The sequence below is a fragment of the Trichechus manatus genome, unplaced genomic scaffold, assembly GCF_000243295.1.
Source record: "Trichechus manatus latirostris isolate Lorelei unplaced genomic scaffold, TriManLat1.0 scaffold00256, whole genome shotgun sequence".
Classification (NCBI taxonomy): Eukaryota; Metazoa; Chordata; class Mammalia; order Sirenia; family Trichechidae; genus Trichechus; species Trichechus manatus.
In genome coordinates, this window is record NW_004444192.1 from 2,199,447 (window position 1) to 2,201,013 (window position 1,567).

The following is a 1,567-nucleotide window of genomic DNA, read 5'->3' on the forward strand; positions in this document are numbered from 1 at the left end:
CCATAATAGCACAGAGTTTATTTGATTCCTATTTGGAAAGATACTATTCAAACTGAAAAACTATTGTCTTCACACATGCCTCCAAATGATGTTTTGCTGATTCCCAAAATCAAATCCTCTATTGACAGATTGATTGCAATAAACAACCCAATTTTTCAAAGTTCCCTGTATCCATGGCCTTTGAAATGTGAACGTGCAGCTCCTTCCATAAAGAGATGGAGTCTATTTTCCCATGTCCTCAGATTGGGCTGGCCTTATGACTTCTTTAGTCAATAGAATGCAGCAGAAGTAGCAGTGTGCTTGTTTCATGTCTAGATTTCAAGATACATTGAATATTCTTTTTTTCTTTTTGGAATCATACCACTGTAATGCAAATAAGCCTGGTCTAGCTTGCTGAAGTATGTAAGACCACATGGAACAGAGACAGTCCATCCCAGCTGAGGGCATCTAAGCCAGCTGGGCTCTAGTCAACCCAGATGCTGACTGTAGGCATATGGATAAATCAAACCAAGACCAGAAGAGCTGGCCAGCTGAGCCAAATTGCTGATGCACAAAATCATAAACTAAATATATATTGCGTATATAAATATATTTTCATATACTATAATTCATCAATGATAAGATGCACATTTTATCACATTTTAACATCTCAAATTTAAATATGCAACAATATCAACTTATAGTCAATGCAATTCGGGTGATAGTCATACTGTAAATGTCATTGCTCACACGTGTAAACTTGGTCATAGTTGTTCCCATAATCAACTCAATTGAGATATAGATATTGTTTTCAAAATAAAGGCCTCAATCCTAAGGAGAAGGGAATTCACAGGCATGACAGAACCTCTCAAATAAACATGAAGGGAGAATGATTTCCCTCAAACAAGACCAAAAATCTCCCAGGGCTCAGGGAAAGACAGAGGAGGGACAGGCTAGACTGCCTGAGATAGATAGCCAGGAGCCTGAAATAATTTCCAAGTATGTTGTTCACATTGTATTTTGTATTTTTATTTTAGCAGTTGAAGAATAAATCTGTTGAAAAAATAGTGAAGTGGTTTTTAATCCTAATAGACAACTGTAAACCCTTGATATTTCAGTCAATGCAACCATTTTAGATTCATTTAAAGAAACAATATGGATTCTGGTTACTACTTGAAAAAAATTCTATCAATAAATTTCAGTAAAAATCAGGAAAGGTTTTGTATCAATATCTGGATAATGAGGACAAGTGGCTTAGAAGTACTTCCTAGAAAAACTAATGGAGAATGTTTTTAGAAATACTGTCTCATCAATGCTTTTGATGAAGCTTAAGACAATATTATGTGAATGAACACTAATACCATTGACATATGATTAAATATCTTATGTCCAAATCAGTATAATAGCATGTTACAGGTATAAAATTCTATTTAATAAGAAAGCATGCAGCATAGTTTAAAGTATGCTTTTCTTTTTTTCTTTTTTTTATTGTACTTCAGGTGAAGGTTTACAGAACAAATAGTTTCTCATGAAACAGTAGTACACATATTGTTTTATGACATTGGTTAACAACCCCACAACATGTCAA